Source organism: Bemisia tabaci, chromosome 3 (genome assembly GCF_918797505.1).
Source record: "Bemisia tabaci chromosome 3, PGI_BMITA_v3".
Classification (NCBI taxonomy): domain Eukaryota; kingdom Metazoa; phylum Arthropoda; class Insecta; order Hemiptera; family Aleyrodidae; genus Bemisia; species Bemisia tabaci.
This window is the reverse complement of record NC_092795.1, coordinates 42,210,781-42,232,123: the sequence shown is the minus strand read 5'-3', so window position 1 is coordinate 42,232,123 and position 21,343 is coordinate 42,210,781. Positions and strand designations below refer to the sequence as shown.

The window sequence follows — 21,343 nt, the reverse complement described above, 5'->3', positions numbered from 1 at the left end:
GCACACCTGCCCCGTCTCCCATCTCCTCCCGGTCGGGCTCATCCATTATCGGCGGGCCTCGAGGCCGATGATGTCGTGTTGTGGGGGGGAGGGGGGGGGGGGGGAGCCGCGAAGGTTCGGTTGTCCGTTCGCCAATTTTTCATTTGCGCGAGAAAAGACAAACGATTGTTCAGTGCCAGCGGGACGTCTTTCAGTAGAAACAGCGGGGCTACATTCAAATGACGCGAGTTTAAATAGGGCGATCTAGAATATAATCAGAGTCTATGGTCATGAATTGGATCACATTTTGCCATGAGGAACCACTATTTCTGGCTTGGTTTAGAAACGGCATTGGCGCTATCGATTGCCCTGAGCAGATAGGTGATTTAATGGATGAGCTAGAGATAGCGGTTCCCATGTACGAATGTAATCCTATTAACCCGGAAATGATTTATTTTTCAATTACAGGTTTCCAAAAGTTTTGCGCACAATTTTAGAAAAACATTCCTCGACATTTCTTGTGAAATTCTCAGATGATATTCTCAAGAGAGCAAAATAAAATTTCGTGCAATAACGATAATGAGTCGTTCTCTAAAGGAGCAAAATTTAAAAAGAATCTGCACAATCGCTAACCGGAGTACGTGTGTTTCCACAAATTCTTCACCATCGTTTTTGAAAGACTGCTCTTTTTTTCCTCTTTGAAACGACGGATGCCTTGTTATTTTTTAATTCTTTAAACTTTACCGCCAGCACGCGGAGTCAACTACTATCCTCTTTTGCCGATTTTTAATTGCCTTGCTGTACCGCGCCGAAACAGAGATTTCAATGATGTTGCCGAGGAGATGCTGCCAATAATTGTAGAAAATATTTGTTTTCCCTTTATCACGTCGATGACTATTGGAACTTTCCGTTTAGGAAGTTTTTCGGTCGCAAACTAAAACGTAACGCAAAACAGCAACATTTTCTAACGCACGGCTCTAATGTGAATTTTTATTGATTGAAGAGTTCCAGTTCTGTACATGTGAGCTGGTGCGGGTGTGATAAATGTCATTGATAGTTCTTGCCTGGATGTATTTTACTCTCAATAAAAGACACAAAAAGAGACTTCAAAGACATTTCATAGCTTTGGAGCCTCTTTTTCACTCATAAACCCAGGTGTGCATTTAGAATCTTGAACGGATTCTCCCTAAATAGCAGCAGATAAATTACTTCACTCTAAACCACAATCTAGATAGATTAGGAAGGCAAGGGGTGTTTGAAAGCGAAATACCAAAAGATGACGTCACTCATTTACTCAACGAGAATTGAATAAATTTAAATGAAAAATCCTCTCATTTTTTGAGTAAAATGTCATCACCCTTTTACTACAATTTTAGCTCCTGTCTGGTCATTTTTTAAAAATGACTTTTCTCACTCGGGCTCGTTCCTAAGGTTTGGATGAGAGCTTTGAACAATCATAATTAATTGCTCAGCTCACCTAGAAAGATTTGGAGAAAGTTAAAAAGTCGGAAACGAAAATAAAACGAATCTTTGCGATATTAGAAATATTTTAAAGGGACTGAAATTTCAATTAAAGCTCGGATGATGCTCATTCAAAGTCAGGAGTTTTCGGGTGTGCCCAGCAACGTTGGAACGTACGAGCTCGAAAATTGTGTTATGAGCCTTGCGGATAAGTGGCCTCGAGGGAGCGAAAGAGGCCGAAAGGAGGCGGAAGAGAGGTCGGGATCAATCAAACACTTTCGAGCGCTGCTGTGCAAACATTTCTGACCCGACGCTTATGTACTTACAACAATGTATGACACATCAACGTTGAAAGGAGGGCCGAATAGATCAGTTTGACCGTTGCCAAACTTTAATCTCAACTTTCATTAATTATCGAAAATTTTGACTGGACTGTCCAAGTTCCTAGGGTGGGGGGATTTTTTTTTTTTTTTTTTTTTTTTTTTTTTTTTTTTTTTTTTTTTTTTTTTTAAGAACAAGCGAGTCCGACTTACTCTCTGATGTACAATTGTTAACGTACTACCAAAACACTTGGTGTTAAGTATTTTTATTCTGACGGGGTTTTTTATATTTTGAATGCTCGATTGAATGTTTAACGTTTTACTGCCGCGCCGTAAGAGCATTCGAATGTTGTTAAATTTCCTTTCAGAAAATATTTATTTTTGAGAAAAGTAAATATTTAACCTTGACATTTTAAGTTACTTTAGATCAAATTACGGAGAAAATTCTCTATAAAAAATCGGAGGACAAATATTTCAAATTTTCCAAAAAAATCGTGGTTTGCACAAGAAAATTTGGCAACATCTGAGGGCTAATACGGTGTTCTTCCTTGGCAAGGTAGCACAGATCTCTTCTGTCGATTTTTCTCATTTTTCTAAGTTTTTATGCTTAGCCTGATGTAATTTTTAAGGACGGTTAATCGTAATTAGATAGGTACATTACATAGAAGATGGGGAGAGGGGTAAATAAAAAATTGGCAAAATTACGTTAAGCCATTTTTGGTCGACTCCAAAGTTTCTTGAATAGATTATCGTGGCCGTGATAAGAGGTAAGCACCTGCTTTAAACTTATACTTAAAAAACTTGAATTTTGAAAAAGATTTCTAAGACTTTTCTTAAAGGAGAACATCCATTATTGTCAATTCAAGTTAACGGATTTCATGAATTAAGTGGTATATCCGGGTTTTCTTGGCTTTTAATACTACCGTTGGAATTTCATATTTTGATTTCATCTGACAACACATGAAACGGGTCATTGGCGCCTGCGAGGTGGATTATTTTCGGCGGAGGAGGCGGTACAGGAGTGGGTGATGGATGAGAACCTCAGTTGCGGAATTTGTACAAAAATCTCCGTTTTTCTCTTACGCCCTGCACTTAATGTTGAATTGCTGAGCAACCCAGAAATTACAAGATGCGGCTATTTGTAAACTGTATTTAATTCTATTGGCAGCATGCATGTTCCGATACTTCCTTTCAACGATTGGCCACACGTGTTTTTTGAACGGCATATTATGTTCTTTTCGCGAGATTTCTAAAAAAGAGCCTGCCTTTCAAGAAAATAATACTTCAGATTCAAAAATTGCAAATATAATTGGAAAATTTGAATGAGGAATGACGGTAACAGAGAGAGTCGTAGCATTTACGTGAGTTGAATTTCTGATAAAATCTTTGTCACTGTACTCGATATTAATCAGACAGTAATTCAAGATCCATAAGAGATGGCTATTCGCATTGATTTGAAAAATGATTGCGATTCTCTTGAGACCTTTTCTATCCATCGAACCTCCACATTTTTCTTTGGCGAGTAAAAAGACGCATTTCGATGAATTTCAGATTCCTTTTATTTTCTGTAGATGCGCGGTCAAGTATTACACATTCTAGCCATGCACTTTGACTAATATAGAAGTATATGTATCTGTGATTAAAGATTCGAAATGACCTCCATATTTTAGGAGTCTTACGTTCGCGGAGGCTCTTTCTAGTATTCTGCACTGATTTAATTGAAGAGAAAAGGGTCGATTTCGTGTCTCTCACCGAGAGAAGCGGATTCTCTTAGTCAGGGGAGGAATGCTCCGGATCGGGAAAAAGCGACTAAATTACACATTAAATCTGAGATTTTCATGAAAGTAGGTATTTCTAAAAAGGTATTCCAATAAATATTTGTGACAACTCATAATGTCTGGAAAATCCTTGATGTCTCACGTGCAAACCACTCAGAATGCATCGGCCATCAAGACATTCAATTAGCACACATTCGAACATATGCTATAGTCGGCGTTTTCCAAAACTATACTGCAATATTAAACAAATGGCTCAATTGTTATGTATCTGCGCACTGGTCTATTCGCAAATTTGATTTACACCTTAACCTCGATCTTTACGTGTTCATTTGAGGTTTAAAATATTTTCAATAGATTTCCGATACAATGTGCTAATTATTTATCAGGCACTGGGCTAAATGTGCTGATGAAATGATTTACGGTTCAATGTGCGACGAATACTTTTTAAAAGGCAAAAGGTGACGTCATAAGGGGGCGCTTTTTGTGCCCTACCAAGTCAGTTTTCCTTAAAATCTTGGTTGAAGGGAAGTGCCTCAATACTTCCGCATTCTTGAATGAAACGAAGCATGCAAAAAGTCAATTATTTTCAAACACCAAAGTTGTTTTCACGCGAAAAAAGCTCACAAACCGTGGAGGTGGAGTAAAATCGGAGGCAGAATATTCCGTTGCGTGGTGGTAGTGAGGCGGTCAGTGGTACACGGTATCGAACCGTTACCTTCTCGATCGTAAATCTCGTCGAAACTGAACCCGACACCTATTTGATGAAAAGCAGTGCGAGATCGGCCTTCAAGCGTCAGTTTTACTGCTACATTGCCCACTGATCGACAATATTGTTTCGTTCAGTAAACTTAAACGTAGAGCCTGTAGCTCTGAGTTACATTCAGATACAAATGCCAGTGTTGAAAAGTTTTTGAGCTCATAATATGCCTTAGTTATCGGCAGGCTGCAAGCTTTTACAATGTAATGCTTTGTCTTTAATTATTTAAGAGGATAGAAAGGCTTGGTCCAATATCTCTTGAAAATTGAAAATTCCACAGCAAATAAACTACACGTGCAATCTTAGAATCTAGCGGATGAAAAGAATATACGTTAAAGTTGGGTAGCTTTATTTCAACAATTAAGAATTCAGACTAACGTCCTAGTTCTTTGAAATCGAATGAAAATTTCAGTAAGTCTAGCATTCCTTAACTTGTGAATGAATTTGGCTAGAAATTTTACAGAGAGATCGGGCTCAGGGCATCACGGTTCAGAGTTGAATTGAGGTGCAGGCAAGGGTAAACCACCGCGTGAGTCAAATTTTGTCACCTCTCTAAGGTACGGGCGCATCTCAATATCCCGTGAGCCCTGATTGGCACGTAAACCCATACTTTTTGGGGCTCATACAAAAATCGAGACATAGCCTTATATCAAAGGAACGACGCGATTTAACCACGGCGTTCATGGTCAGGGCCGGATTAAGGGGGTGGCCACATGGGCCGCGGTCCATTGCGGCAAATTTTGCAATTTTTTTAATGCAGGTATAAAAAAATCGGATTTAGAAAAAAAAAAAATTACAAACAAAAAAAGGCGACAAAATCTCTCATTTCCTGAGAGTATGGTAATTTCTAATTTTGTCGTCTTTCAGTGATACAAGTGACAGCACCTTCAATTAGTCGAGTTAAACGAGAAACCAAACACGCAATTTGGCCTGGAACGGCGCGAATCGGAGAGAAATGATGACGAGGACTTGAGATGAAAAGGAGAAGCCTCGGCGCGGCGATCGATCGGCATTTAACACATATTAGCGCCTACAAGACTGCACGAATACTTCACGCATTGCATCAAACATAGTGCGGTCACTGTGGTCAGCGTGAAACGGATAGCGCCTGCAAGAATGCATGAATACTTGCGTCAAACAAAGTGCGTTCAGCAGCGGTCGGCGTGAGAATCATAGTGCCTACAAGACTGTCGTAATACTTCACGCATTGCGCCAGACACGATGCGGTCTGCGCGGCGCGGCTCGGTAGCGCGGCGGAAGTTCATTATACCACATTTATGTTTGTTCTTTCATAATTTCATCGTTCATTTCTTATGAATGGAAGGCCTTGTCTACAAAGAAATGGGTTTACGAATTACGATACTTAAATTTCGCGCAAAGTTCCATGAACTTTTGCTGGTATTGTTGAACAGGGTTTTCCCAAAAAATTTGTCCAACACGAGTAAACGCGTCTCATGCACCACTCCCCCGCTGGCACGTTCACTTGATGGTTTTTATTGATGTTTCAAAACGGATGAGAAGGGGGCGGCAAAATACAGGCGGCCCATGGGCGGCAAGTAGGTAAATTCGGCCCTGTTCATGATTCAAATTAAAATGGAAAAGTAGCGTTTTTCTCTAGTTCAGCGGGCTGATGGTTGAAATCGATAAATGAACCATGGACAACGAAGACGAAAGGGATATGGGGGGATCCTATTTGAAGAAGCGGGTGATTGCAATGGACGTAAGGGGTACCAGGTTCCTATATCCTAACAGACTAACTAACGGCAACCATAGAGACACCATAGTTAGTTCATCATTAACCCCTTTATTCCATAAGAATCACCAATTTCAACCAATAGGATCGCTCCATACTTCATATGTCTTCATTGTCTACAGATTTATCTATCAATTTCAACAATCTGCCCGTAGACCTCGGTGATAGTGGCCAATCAACATATCGTGCTTGAGACCGACCACAAAGTTTTAACCATTCCTCAAAAAGAGCGACAATTTATTTTGTATATTTAAAAAATAAAACGATGAACACTGGGGGGGGGGGGGGGGAAATAAAAAAATTGGATCTGGAGTACAGACTCTTAAAAACATCGACAAGAAAAAATACCCTTGATTCAATCGGATTTTTGCTTAAATGAAGAACCAAGCCTCTTAATTTGAGCGGATTTCCTTTTGATTTAAGCTTAAATCTGATTGAATCAAGAGTCCATTTCCTTGTTAATGCTTTTAAGAGTCTGGACTCCAGATCCAATGTGTTTTTTATTCCGAGGAACAGCTACGATTGCAACATGACAACAAGGCGGCATCCCTCATAAACAACATCGCGACTGCCCACACCACACGGCACACCACCGCAGCATGCCGCGAATCCGCGCGTAAATCGGGTTATCAGTCACTCACCTGCTCTGCGCGGTCCCACCGTTCGCAAAAAATGACCAAGTTCGTGGCACTGATGTCACGTGTCAATTCACGGCGCGAACCAGACGTCATCGGTGCCGAGTGGGTTTCGTTGACGCGGGATCGGCAACCGCGTCGTGGCTTCTCTCCAAAACCGCCAGAGTCGAGGAAAAAACAATTACCAAGGTGAGAAAATAAAACTAGCTCCTTCGATCGTGAGCCTGTCCAATATTGCAGTCTCGCGAGGTGCAACACTGTCGCAGTCCCCTAACTAGAGCAGTCGGCTCATTTCTCCTGGCCTCCCTCGCGGCGTAAAATGTAAAAGCCAAGACGAGCCGAAAAGGCTTTCAGCTGTACCCATTGCCTATGTAAGTAATAGTTAATAAATGTATAGTACTACGATTCCTATTTTTATCATCATTATAAAATGTAAACTTGAAAACTAACCGTTGATAAGTTTCCGGAAAAAGTTCGACTTTACAGAAAAAAGGGGGAATGTAACGCGATGGGTTTGATCGAAATTGGCTTCGTTGCTGGATGATTTTTCACATGCCTGTCTGGTTCGATTGACTTATTTTGTGAGAACTCCTCCTTGGATCGAATGTTTTTAAACGGCCTATATGATTTTTCATCGTTAAACTTCAGAATCAGAAGAAACTTATGAAAAAAAACTGCGAATTCAACTCATTAGGCACTCTTAGATGAATCAATACATTTTTTTGCACAAATTTTTCATCGGACAAATTAGCCAAAACACACCAACAGACGTTGCCGAATTTCTTGGCATGTTTGATTTTTTCAACAGAAAGCTAGTCAAAATTCTGACTGAGAAATGTCAGGAATATATTCTTCATAATCTAGAAAAATTTCACGGAAATATCCGAGGCGTTATGATGTTGGGGTAAGAGGCAATCAGGCAGCGTAAAATGCAGATAGATTGATTCTCGCTGAATCTGTCCTACAATTTTTCAGCAAAGCTCTCTCTGAGTTACAGTATACCTTTTTGAAAACGCTGCAAAGGCAAGGCGACAAGGTTGCAAGAAAAGTTGGCAGTCCCTCGGTGGACACAAAGTGAAGGCAACGCGGCTTTTATCTGCTCTCAATCTTTTAGTGGAAAGGGACTATGTAGCATGCTAATCGACTGTGCCGTAGCTGTCAATTTTGACTCTTTGGTTTTTGGAATGCAGCCATTGATATTCTAAATTGGTTCGTGGTCTCTGGCTGCCTGCTCAAGCGATGAAAACCAAAGCTATTGCAAACTGATCGAGATCTTTTATTTTTAACCATGACAATATTTGTCCATCAGATGGGTCGTTTGACATTTTTTAGAGACGTAAAGTACATAAAATGGGCAATAATGTCATTACAAACAAGACAGTTGATATGAGGTTGTCGGTTCTTGTACCGATGGATGATAAAAATGTTGTGCAAAACAACAAAACGTGCGCATCTATACAACTTATAAGAATGTGAAATAAAGACAAGATGAAATGAAACTGAGTTGGTAGGAAGTAAACTTAAAAAATGTAAGTATAAACGTCTAACTGGGGAACAAATCTACAAACATTCAATTTATCTAAGATCATGAATTTCGATCCCATTAAAGAAAAGGAAAATCACCAAGAGAATTGGAGCATGAGCTCTACAAATGCATCTATCATCATCTGTCCCCCCCCCCCCCCCCCCCCCCGTTTCAATACTGCCGTGCTAAGGAAAAACGCCGTAAGATCATTCCGGAGTTGCCAAATTTCCTTCACTGAAATGTTTATTTTTGTGGACATTTACGAATATTTTCTCCTGAAATTTTCAGGGACCTAGATAAAATTGCAAAGAAAATTATCCGAAAAATCGGAAGAAAAGTATCCAATAGTTCATCGGGAAATTCGTGTTTCATCAAAGGAAACTTGGCAACGCCTGAAGGTTCATACGGTGTTTTTCCTAAGCACGGCAGAATAGCAAGCCGCTAACTCCATCCCTTGATGAGCCACGAGCTGTGCGTATACAGAATAGCGGTCTTTTTCCTAGCCTGTCGTTAAAGTCTCCAAGAAAATGAATGAAAGCGGAGAGACGTGAGAATGTGCTGAGCCATGGGCTCGGTGCTTCAACAAATTTGGCGGTGGTGATTTTGCCTAACCATAAACTCTGTACTTGGGCATTGCCGGCGACCAACCTTAGTACATTTTTGCACCTAACAATGACATTTGTTCTGCGTCCCATACTAATGGTGGATAAAGCGAAGCCAATTTTATTTATTTCCGAGAAGGTCTAAGTGAACTTTTCAAAAACAGTTGAATGAAAATACTCAAAGTTCCCATAATTCGTCACTTCAACTTTTGATGAATTGATTGATAAATTAATTGATTGCCTCGCGTAGCTTTTTCGGATATCATAGAAATATCATTTGCTTCTTCATTCATCGGAGGCTTCAATTTACTGTTTTCTTTTCATTTGAAATGGAGTGTGCAGCAAAATTTTGATTTTGCAGTAAAGGCATTTATGGTCTGTTGACATTTATTTCAACTTCTTTCTCCTTCCTCATAGAAAAGAAGGGTGTTCATTATCAGTTGAGACTGACTAAATACTTCTTTCATTTAACAAAGCGTGCTATACTCTAATTATCTACATGGACTATTCTGCCGTGCCAAAGAAGAACGCCGTATGAACATTCGAGAGTAGCAAAATTCCCCTTGATAAAATATGTATTTTTAACAACATTCTTGGATATTTTTCCTTGAAATTTTCAGATATTTTAGATTAAAATGCGCAAAAAACTGCCTGAAAATTTTAGGGAAAAAAGTTCCCAATTTTCCCAATAAATTCGATTTTCATCGAAGGAAACTTGGCAACGTCTGATAACTCATACGGCGTTCTTCCCTAGTACGGCAATACTAACTTCAGTATCGGTGAATTACTGTTGTCGCAAATTTCCTGAAAATACATATCACCTAAAGGACCCCGTATCAGTTACTCGCTGGCGTTGATCATTTCGATGCAGGCTCCGTGCGTGGGGTAGTAAAAAATTGGCTGATGTTTCCATCATAACGAAATCCAGCAAGTGCCCGATTGTGGCGGTGAAGACGAAATCCCTGCAACGGCCAACGAGGCCGTTGCGTTGGAACACCTCGGTCGAACGCCAATAAAAGAGTCGACTCTTGACGGAGCACTCACTTTGGTGTCGAGCCTGCTGCATTGTCTTCAAATTTAATTATCAGATAAACGGTTCCCAGTCGGATCGTAAAGTCGCTTTCTAGGCAATTTGCTTGGGACCGCGCGGCGGCCCGGTGAGTCAGCGGATTCGCGGCCTGACTCAGCGGAGGCTCCACCGGTGCTCGAAAAAACTCTAATTGCGACGCGTACGTTTTCCTTTTACGACGCGGCGCGGCAGTTTGAACCGTGACGCTGCAAAGGTTTTCTCGCCAAAGGCAGTGCATGGTCGCGGATCGGGACGCCATATTGAGCTGTTTTTAAGCGGGCAACGGAACCAGGGCCTAATTATGCTCGCATGGACGCGGCGTTGTCTTCCACTCTCACCGATGCGCGCCCTTTTGCCGAACCCGGTGCCCGAGCCAAAGTTAAATGCATTACTTTTGAAAGTCGGTGGTCATCGGTCGGTCAAATCCCCATAAGCTGGGAAAGTGGAGAGAGCATTCGACGGTGGCTCGTTCATGTTTAATCAAGAGAGGCCTCTCGGCATTTTGTGGGATCAAGAGGCGTGCCATGTTCAAGCTCAAAACTTTATCATCTGATTGTAAAATGACATTAATTTGAGTAAAAATGTACGCCATTGACGACACGAGACAAAGCGACAGAAATTTTGAAAAGCGTGTCGATTCCAATAATTGACCATGGACTGATCAACCTTGTTTTTAAAACTAATAGAAACTAAAAGATTCTTCAGACCATATCAGGCTCAATGTGATATGATACTTAAACTTGCAAATTTTTACATAAAACATCCCAAACTCATAATACTTCAAAAGGGGTGTTGGCTTCTTACAGTTTTTTCAGCGATACGTTGTTAAGAAAGAATAGGATAAGATCAGAAGAATAGAGGGATGTTCAATGCATTACTTAATTAAAGTTGAGTACACTCACGAGTTTTAAGCCAGACAGACAATAATCATTACCATTTTCTTAAACATTTATGCGACTTCCCTGAAAGTTGCATGATAAGGAAAGATGATTTTTATCCAACGAGGTCTTTACTACAACCAACACGAAGAATTTGTTTCTGGAGAGTGAGCCAAGGCTCAACTGACATGGCTGCCGTAAATGCTTCATAAATTTCATTGTTTCCGTTTATCTACGGTCCATGAAGTATTGGGGTGTCGGAACCAACAACTGCGTTGGATTCTGAGGCCTACTTATTCACACTGGTGGTAAAGGGTGGAGGTACTCCAGATAGTAGTCGCAAGATCAGTGTTATCAAGCGTAGAATTGCCCTACGCACCACCGATACCTTCCGCTCATAATGGCGGGAGGCGGGAATGCTCGTCGCGCTCCAAGCTCACGTGACTTGGTTCCGACGCAAGTTGGTGCTCGGAATTGATTGGTGTTTGAAGAGTGTTTGGAGTGTGACGCCGACCGGCACTCGAACGTGATTGAATCTCGACTCCGGTCAAACAGCTTTGATCAAATTGCGATTGATCATAGCGTTCTACGGGTGTCATGCCGCCGGCGGAGGGTATTTCACGCCGCGCTCCGCTTTTATATTGTTCAAATCGAGTGTTTATGTTCCGGTAACCGGCCGTGAAATAGACCCGCGCACGCCGCTCTGCGTTGTTGCCAAGTCTCTTGATGCACTGGTAAAAAAAAGTCGCTTGGATCTAGAGTTCAGACTCTTAATAGCATTGACAAGAAAAAATACTCTTAATTCAATCCGATTTTTTCTTGAATCGAAGCGCCGAGCCTCTTGATTTGGGCGGATTTCCTTTTGATTCGAGCAAAAAGTCCGATTGAATCAAGAGTATTTTTTCTTGTTCATGTTTTTAAGAGTCTGTATTCTAGATCCAGGCTACTTTTTTTCCAGTGTGGCACGCGACTATTCAAAAAGGATTTCATCCATGAACTGGTTGGATTGAAGTATTTGAGGGATTATACAAGTCCTCCGAAGGTAAACCATCCAATGACATGAGCGGGCTCTATGGGTCAAAATAAAAATGTTTTCCTGCAAAAAGTTGTTTTTCCAGAGAGACGCCAAAAGGAGCTACGGTTGCCCAAATTTTGGGAAAATCTTCGCTATAGTCGATTTCATAAAAAAATGATGACGATTGAATCAACCCATTCGAAATTTAAACTATCCGACACTAGCTGCGGAATCGCGCTTATTTTCTTTACCTTGCGTTTATGTCTCCAACTCAAGTAAGATAACCGCTTCGTTTTTTTTTGTTTTTTTTTCAGAGCGTACTTCATCGGTGGTCTCAAAAATATTGAGAAGGGGTGTCAGAGAGTTCAAAAGAGGCGGGGGCAAGATTATCACCTTGAAAAAATCAAGATATTTTCAACGGCCGGTGTCAATTTTACGTGCGAGCAAAAGATTATTTCAGTTTTTGAGATCTCGGGGACACTCCTGTTATACATTAGACAGATCCATGAGTCTGTAATTTGAACGTCAACAATTTGATCTCAGATCTCATAAATCTGAGGTGTACGAAAGTTTTTCTTTCTAATCATTGTAGGAGAAGGATAGGACCACATTTTGCATAACGGAACCCTTTTTTTGTGGCTCAAGTATTTTAGAGGCAATATGTATGCCAACATGCAGGTAGATACATTTATGCATAAGCCAGACAGAAATAATGGTTCCTCATTGCGAAAAGTACCTATAGTTCAATTCTTTCTACCGCACCGCAGCAAATTCACCCTCAACTTATTACCTTTTGCCTTTCAAAGCCTTAGAACCCATCAGTACCAATAACAGATCGGGCTCTATACACACAACGGTCGGCAAATCTGTCATATATTTTCCATAGGATGTTCACCGAGGAACTGGATATCGAGCAGCTCTTTTGTTTATGGAAATGAGCAAGGATGCTACGCTGCAGAGCTTGGGAAGAACGCCGTATGAACATTCGAGAGTTGCCACATCTCCGCGGAAAAAACATGTATTATTTTGGAAAGTTATGAATATTTTTCTTTGAGAAATTAAGATATTTTAGATTAAACTGTGAACAAAATTGTTTTAAATTTGATGGAAAATATTCACAATTTTCCCAGAAAATTCGTTCTTTGCCGAAGGCAGCATGGCAATGTCTGGAGGATCATACGGCGTCCTTTCTTAGCCCGGCAGTACGGGATGAACCTCTCGACCGCTACTTGGCAGCGCTAAGGAAAAAATTCGATTGTTAAATTTCTTCTTCAAAAATATTAATTTCTGAGGACAGTGGGGAATATTTTTCTTTGAAACTGTCAAATCCCACGGATTAAACGGAGAAAAACATTCTGTAAAAAAGTATCAAAGAAAAATAAGACAGTAATTCGCAAGGGAATTTGATTGATCTCAGGAGAGATTTGGCAACGTCTAGAGGTTTATACGGCGTTTTTTCTTAGCATGGCCGCATCATCGAAGGATTCGCGGCCGCTCGTTCCGCTGCGTGTCCGGACCGCGGCGAAAATTTGCTCGAAATCAATTAGAACGTCGACCGGTCTGAAATTAAATTTTCGCCTCGGGAGAGGACACCATGGAGTGGGGGTGGGAGGGGTTGAGGAGGGATGCGTTGCGTGAACCAAATCACGAGGTTCGCCACGCGAATCCACCTGATCCCGAACAGCGAATACACTCACAAGGTATGCGGCTGGAAATTTCGATCGTCCATGAATTTGGCTACACTTAACGCACAGTAGGTCGATGAATACTTTAGTTTTTTAGCAGGAAAGTTTCGAGCTATTGGAGTTTCAATCGAACTTCGGTCACAAATCGGTCGTACTCCCAATCGTAATGTTCACCATTAATGGTAGAAGACAGGCATGACGCGGGAATCTTCAAGGCTTACATTTGGACGAATACACAACGTAGGTGTTTAAAAGTAGCTCAATTCGTTTTCAAGTAAAATTTCACCACAGAAGCACCCCTCAAAGTTTATGATAGGACGGAACAAACATCAAAATTTTCCATGTTGGTCCAAAATGAGGATGCAATTCGCTGCATTTGTTTTGATTATTTTTGTGTTTTTTCATGCTCTTTACCCCCTGTTTTTTTCTCTTTTTGCCCCTTTTTTCCCCAAAGAAACCAGTTAAAATTGTTAAATGAAATTTTCTATGAACTTTGTTTTCTCATTAAAAAATTGAAGAGGTATTTTGATTTGTTCTCTTTAAAAAATAAAAAAGTAAAAAATAATGGGATAATTGTGAACGTCACAATGGAGATACGCATTTTTCGACTATATAATCATCGAACGCTAAAAATTTTGAACTTTGGGAATATTATCTTGCAAAGACTCTTAATGTAATGAGGACCTTTCTGTCATGCAGTTCTGCTACAAGCCCGTATTTATGGTCGTTCTTTAGACATTTCTTTCCCACGAGAAAGCCCCGTATGGTTTACGTCGTGATTAACGGAGGTTTACGGAGGCATTTCCACATCGAATCACGAGAAACTAATTTTGACGAACCTCAGGTAAATTTCGAAAGTATAAAGCTGCATGAGAGTAGGCCTTCCAAGGGAATGAAAGATATACCCCAAGAAAAATTACAAAATATACACAAAAAAAAAAAAAAAAAAAATTAAATGATTTTGACAAAACTTAAGGTAGGTACAGTAGGTAAAGCAGGTACCTACCTTAACATTTTCTGAATCATGCAATATATTTTAAATCCATGTAGCAGAAGGAAATCAAATCGATTTTGAAGGTTGCTGAGTAAATAATTGATCTGAATGAGCCTGATGGGCAGTGGTCTGGTAACCCTCTTTAATATGTACCATATTAAAAGTCTTTTCTTAAAACACAATCGATTTCATACGAAATTTGGAATTTACGCAGGAGGTGATTCGCTTTGATCGTTTGGATTTTCCAAAGGAGAGCTAACGTCACTCACTAATTGTTGTTAAATCGTCATTATTTTGAGTTAGGCGACGACGTATTCATTACAGAACAATACTACATACGACTATTCGTGTTTCCCTGTCGGACATTTTGCATAGCTGTGTAACTGAAGGCACTTTTCCGCGATCGGTGCCACGTCGCGTCGCTTTGCCGCCGCCTAGTGAAAACGAAAATCACTAAAGGGATCCGGTCTGAGTTAGTTCCCTTTTGTGAAACGATTCCTTTTTATTCATAAAAACGTAGAAAGGAAGTAGTCATATTCGTTACTATCATTTAAATACATTGAGTCATAAATTCAATGATTTAAGTTTAAATAAGTTTGAAGCACCTGTTTGGGTAGATGGAAAGCAAAATTTTGTTTATTTCGTACCAAATAAAAAAGATAGCGTTAAACTTTCCGACTCGATTTCTAAAAACGACGGAAAACATGATGGTTTCTTTTTCTGAATGCTCTCTAATTTTTCTTTGGTAATTTGTATTGTTTGTACGGATAAAATGGTATACAATCCGTGTAAGTATCTTCACTGTACAGCATCATTGTGTCAAAAGGCAAGTAGACTTGTGTTAGAGAGAGAAAAAAAACACTGAAAAATGGCCAGAACTGCATATGGCACGGTCTTGCACTGATAGTCATTAGGGCAAAACATTTTTTGACTCTACTCGAAGATTTTTTGGAATTTCTTGGCTTTGTTTCCTCCGCGAGATGCTCGTGATAGAGTTGACCATACTTCTGTTAAAGCTATACTTTTTTTCTGTGCTCTGAACTTATTACTGAGCTTCTTGTGTGTCTTTTTTAGGTCAAGGTGCTCTTTAAAAATTATGAGCAAAAGTGTTTCCTAATTTTTTTTTTTTAAAAAATAAACAACAGGAGAAAATTGAATTGATTATAATTGGGATTCTGTTTGTGCATTTTAAAAGGAAAAATTCTTTCAGATGTAAATTCTGCTCCTTGAAGATAAACTGACGGCGATTAGAGATGAATTTCTTGGGATTCTCCTCTTCGAAAGTTCAAAAATATGAGGAATTTCAAACGATTCGATCGCTGTGTGCTTCAAAGCACTTCGTTTGTAATGATCATCTATTCTTAGAACTTGCGGTAGGTAATTAAACAGAGCAACAGTCCACGTTTTGCCTGCGGGAAATGAAGATCGAGACGTTGACATTCCCGCACCAAGAAAAATAAATGATCCATCCGCCTTCGTCAGAAAAATACGCAAGAATTTGCGCAACTTTTCCGAGCGAAGTTTATGCATATAAAATCGTTCTGGTTACGTAAATGAGAAGAAAATGCGATCCTGTACTATGCAACTATGATGCGATCATTGCCAGGGAAAATGCTCCAACAATGTCTATTCAGACCGAAATCAAATTCCTTGCACAGACCACGCATCAATAACTCCAAACGGCCCATAAAAACATCTTAGCCTGCTTGACATAGCGCGCCACCCATTTTCTGCATTGGCGATTTAATTGCGATTGCCTACATTTTCCATTGTCGAACTTTTCTCGAAATGCGCATATTCATGCGGTTGCTTTATGTTAGATGAAATTTTTTTCGTGAAAATGTTTCGTTGCATGGCGCCCATAATCCAGTTTGTAAAAATACTTGGACCATTTGTGCAACATTTAACTGCAGCAAAATCCTAGAGTACATCGTGCAAAATCTGGGCTTCACGGCGCGGTGTAGAAAACAATCGATAACAGAAATTTTCTTCCCTTCATTAACTTTTTAAACGTATTTATTGGTTGATAAAAAAAGGTTGGTGCTTTGGTGCTAGTCACTTCGAAGAACTCCTGCGAAAAATGAGAGGGCAAAAAGGAAAGAGAGACAGAGAAGAGAACAGAGCGAAAAGTTAACACGTAAGTATGGGGAGAAAAAGGCCGATAAAATTGAAAGTCCAAACAATCTATCACACCGAAGAAAAAGAGACTTCATTCAAAAGAAAACTGAAATATTGTGAGAAAAAAAGAAAGAAAAACAAGCAGTGAACTCCAACACAATGTGTTGATAAGGCGCGTCATTAACTCGCACATATCAACCCCTTTAGTTTTCATTTACAGAGATTTCAAAAAAGGCAAGCAGCACAACAAGAGAATTCACGATCCAACACTGCAAGGTCAACGACGCACCTTCACGAGACCGTGTATTGTGAATCTAGAAAGCTATTCGAACAAATTTAAGTTTTTTGATCTGCCTCAAGCAAAATCTTTGCAGATTCTTGAAGAAAAGTGCTACGGAAAAATTTAAGCGAAGAAAGGAAAAATTCTGTCGAACTCCTAGAAGATAAAGTCGATTTAAAGGTATTTTGGGGCTAAAATACCCAAATCACCGGTATTATAAATCCCGTTATATTATTGAAAAGAAATTGACTCGATATAAATGCAATGGACCAGTAGACAAGGTACGAATTTTAGCGTTCTGATACATGTTTTACAACCAAAATTTCTCGTAGAACACGATGCGCACAACGAAAATTATCGAAATCAACTCCTTACGTAGATATTTAATGATTCGTGATACATGAATTCAAACCACCCGCTCATGAAAACTCAATGCTCTACGTGACTCACATCGCGCGCTAAACGTTATTATGACAGTTTCTGCAATATAAAAATCTGGCAACCTCAATCTTGACGCTTTGATTCAGCTGTAGCAAGTTGTTTATAGTTTGAACAACACATGATGTGAAATGAACATTGCTCGATTGAGAAGCTTGCTGAAACCGTTGTAGTGCACGATTTGACTCATGAAGAGCTTTGAGTTTCTTATGAGCGGGCAGTTCAAATTCCTCGTAACCCATGTGAAATAAAAACGTTAAAATCTTTGTTAGGAGTTGATTTCGGTAATTTTCGTTGCGCAAATCGTGTTTTACGTGAAATTCTGGTCAAGAAACATGTATCAGAATGCCTAAAATCGTACCTTGTCTAGTGGTCCATTGTCTTAAATATGTCTTGATTTTGTTATTTTAAACGTCTTTTCATGCAAAGAAGCTCAACCATGCCCATGCTTTATTCATTCATGAATTGAAAGTAAGCAATCCACATCCCGAAAATCTACCGATTTGCCGTAAAAAATCGCAGAAAACTTGATATACCAGGTCGATGTACCCACTCTTTGAATTTACCAATCAATTTAGTGAGTGCACGTATGTGAAAGTCAAAATGCTATAGTCATTTTGGGTGCATTCATTTTTCATGAAACAATTGTAAGTAATTTCAATCCCGAAAAACCATAAATTTTCCGTATAAAATAAAAAAAATCAAAATATGTCGACTCCCTGACGTGAAAATTAAATTCTACGTGTGAAAATACTTATGTATCGATATGCTGAACAGAATGCCCGCCTCTCCTCGTAATTTACAAACCGTTCCTATACTCATCTCAAAATTTTTCTCAGAGCTTTGTGTTATTATCAGCTTCCATTTAAACACCGGTTTGATGGCCGAATCGGCTGCCCAAAAAGCAAGCCATTTTTGAAGGGCTCTATGAGAAATTCGTGATATTATCAGCTCTCAGGAAATCACCCCATGGGTAAAATTGCTGGTATAAATTTTCGAGTGCTTAAAATAATCGTATTCAAGAAACTAAGGCATTAAACTATGGAGTCAATTTCGTTTTAATAATATAACGGGATTTACTTGTCTTCAGGTCAAAACTCATACAAGAAAGCCCCTTGCAAGAGGCTAATTTTTTGTAATTTCACTCAATTTTTTCTCCTTTTTATAATTGAATTGCTTGTCAAATTCTGAGGTCAATCATATTAAATTGTAATTTATACATTTCTTTTTTTCCCCCTTCATTTTATTTTTTGTTTGGAGAAGTTTTGTTGATTTCTTCGGATTTCGAATACTGTAACTTCTCTTCTAATTGGCCGATTTTTATGAATGAGACCTCTTTTAATTCGTGTTTTAACGGAAAGTAAGGAAAAAATTGCTAAAAACTCGCGAAACAATTTTTTTTTAAAATTGGACGAATCCTAGCGTGACGGTGAAATGGTTAATGAAGCGTAAGTAATTGGGCGAGGGGCTGAGGATCCCGGCCTCGCTTGGCGACCGTCATTAGCTATTGTTCGTCGAGACGCCGACGCAGTGATCAGGAGCGTGGGGAAGAGAGGGGTAAGTGGATTCCTGTATGAGCCACGTTTAGCTAATGGTCTAATGAGTCTCGAGGCTCATCACAGATTGCACTTACACAGATTGCACTATCATGAGTGGCGGTAGCCACCACCGGGCAAGTAACCTATCCTCCAACAATTGGCAACACAGCACAGCCCGGTCGAGGCAATGACACCATAGTTACACGAACTTGGCTTATTTGGGTTTTTCAGAGCACGGGTACCAACTTTTGAAAAGTATAACCGAGGTTACAGATCTGTCAAAGCAACGTTTTGAACAAAACGGAGGAGTTAGATTCTCATTCCGAGAGTGCCGACCTGCTCAGCCATCCTCGAATCAATTCGCTTGATTCTGCTTATATATGCATATTTTAAATCAGCGCGTCGCATTCTTAGGCTTTTTTTAAAAAAACCAAGTAACGTAGACTCTTGGTATTCACTGCACATAAACTAGCGACCCCCAGAATGAGAAACAACTTTAAATCATAATTATTGATGGATAAATAAACTTTTTACACGCTTTGGAAAATCTCAAAAGTTCGCGGTAGTCACTTTTCGGTAAGGAACTAAGGACTCGGTTATTGTATCGAGCAGGGTTCGAAACGATCGCAAAGGCGGTATACTACGTATACGCGCCAAAAAAGAATGCCTTGAGAATCTAACTTATATTTTGACTGCGTGTAGTTGTTAAAAATAAAAATCTTTAAATATTAATTGTCGAAACTACCTAAGACAATGAACAACCTTGACGTGTTATCGAATGCAAAAGTGCCCTCTCCTAATAAATTAAGACAGTCTTTGCAGAGACGCCGTATATACATTGTAGTACTACTCAAATTCTGCAACTTCAAATAAGTTGTGGTAAACTAAGCAAAAACACGTGCAAATAGTTTTTACAGAAAAATGCGTCTACGAAAACCTCTGAAGGACTTTTCAATAGGGGCTGCAAACCGTTCATTCGCAAATTTACGCTAAGCTACACAGTCTAAATTACATTAAAAAGTTTATTGATCGATTCTACAAAAAAAGAAAAAGAAAAAGAAAAGAAAAACCTTGTGTTCAGTTCTGATTTGAAGCTTTTTTTGTAATACGACCGTTATCCTCTAATTTCATTTAAATTTTATCTTACTAAAATTCAATTATGCAGAATTTGCTCGAACACACCGTCTGGACGTCCTTAAGTAAAAATAAATTACAAGCTACAAATGGAATTTTTGACTATATCCGACACTCATATAACGGTATTTTATTGACGGTGTAAAGAAAAATAATTGTAAAATACTTTAAAATTATGGATTTATACCCACTGGAAACGAATATTTTATGAATGTTCTTTTATAATAAGCTCTGGATAAAATTTAAATGAATGAAATAAAAAACTCGAATTACTTTGTTACTCTTGATTTAAATAACACTCTAGTAGATACATACATACATACGAGTCGCTGTTATAGCGCTCTTTGGCGCTTTGCGACACCTAATCGCCACAAAGCTCGGTCTTCCCACAGGTTATCAGGGAGTTGACACTCCCTCATCTCACTTAACACCCCCTGTCGCCAACCTCTCACTGGGCGTCCCCTACGCCTCCTCCCAGGAGGAACCCAATCAAGCATCTTTTTTGGCAGCCTCTCTTCCGTCATCCTATTGACATGACCATACCAAACAAGTAGATGTATCTAGTAGTATCTAGTAGATACCTAATTTAATGAAAACTTTAATGTGTTTCAATTTCTCACTTTTTTAGTACTCAAAGGGTTCCAGTTACGATTTGTACACTGGAGTTTTTTTAGGTGCAAATTCGTGTATTGATAAACTTTCAAATTCGCGATCGCACATGCATTCGAAAAAATAAAAATCACACACTACCCTATACGGCACACACTAAAGAGAGTCAATAGGAGGAGTCGGACGAAATTTGGAAATTTTGAAAGCTCATTTTAAAAAGTTTAAGAGTGGCTCTATTGGTTTTTTTTGTGAAATTTCCTTTCAGAACCATCCTGAGAAATTGAATTTGTGACAAAATAAACATAAAAATTTGAAGTTTTAGCCAAAAATTTCATACCCGACCTTTTCTATAAGTCCATTCCACTGTGCAGTAAAAGGCCTAGAGCGGAAGATTGGTTAGGATCCTGAATTCCCCGCCCTTGGTTAGTTTTAACGACCAAACTTTCGAAACGAAAGAACAAAAGCTTTCGCGGCAGGATAAAAGCTTTCCAAGAATTTCCACATGCAGACAATGAATAGATAGAAATCAGTTGCTTCTTCAAAAATTTAAAATAGTACCTAAAGTAAATAAAAGGAAGCTGGTGACACACTATAACATCTTAGCTTATCCTCGTAAAATAACATTTTTAGTTTGGGTATTCATTTTGTTTGACAATCTCTATACATTTACGAAAGATGCGCTCATTTTCTTGCGCGTAAGATGCCAGATGCTGCTCTAGCAACACAACTCTTTAAAACATCGCTCAAGACTTGCACCCTTGACACTTCTTTTGAA

General features: G+C 39.4%; 1 protein-coding gene across 1 annotated transcript in view; it reads right to left on the bottom strand.

Moving 5' to 3' along the window:
* LOC109037612 (uncharacterized) overlaps positions 1-21,343 on the bottom strand; it is a 144,884-nt gene that overhangs the window by 121,756 nt on the left and 1,785 nt on the right. The window lies entirely within an intron of this gene.